Raw genomic sequence first — 219 nt, forward strand, 5'->3', positions numbered from 1 at the left:
CTCAAATTAATGATCTTGAATAAATTTATGTTTTGAAAACATATTAAAGAAATTATAATTTTCTATTAATTTCCTTTTATTTTCCTATTATTTTCCTATTATTTTCCTATTATTTTCCTATTATTTTCCTATTATTTTTACGCACCCTTTTTATATTTATTCCTCCCCTATCCCCCTCCTTCCCCTCCCTTATTATTTTTTATTATCTATCAATTTTTC

The sequence above is a fragment of the Atta colombica genome, unplaced genomic scaffold, assembly GCF_001594045.1.
Source record: "Atta colombica isolate Treedump-2 unplaced genomic scaffold, Acol1.0 scaffold44, whole genome shotgun sequence".
Classification (NCBI taxonomy): Eukaryota; Metazoa; Arthropoda; class Insecta; order Hymenoptera; family Formicidae; genus Atta; species Atta colombica.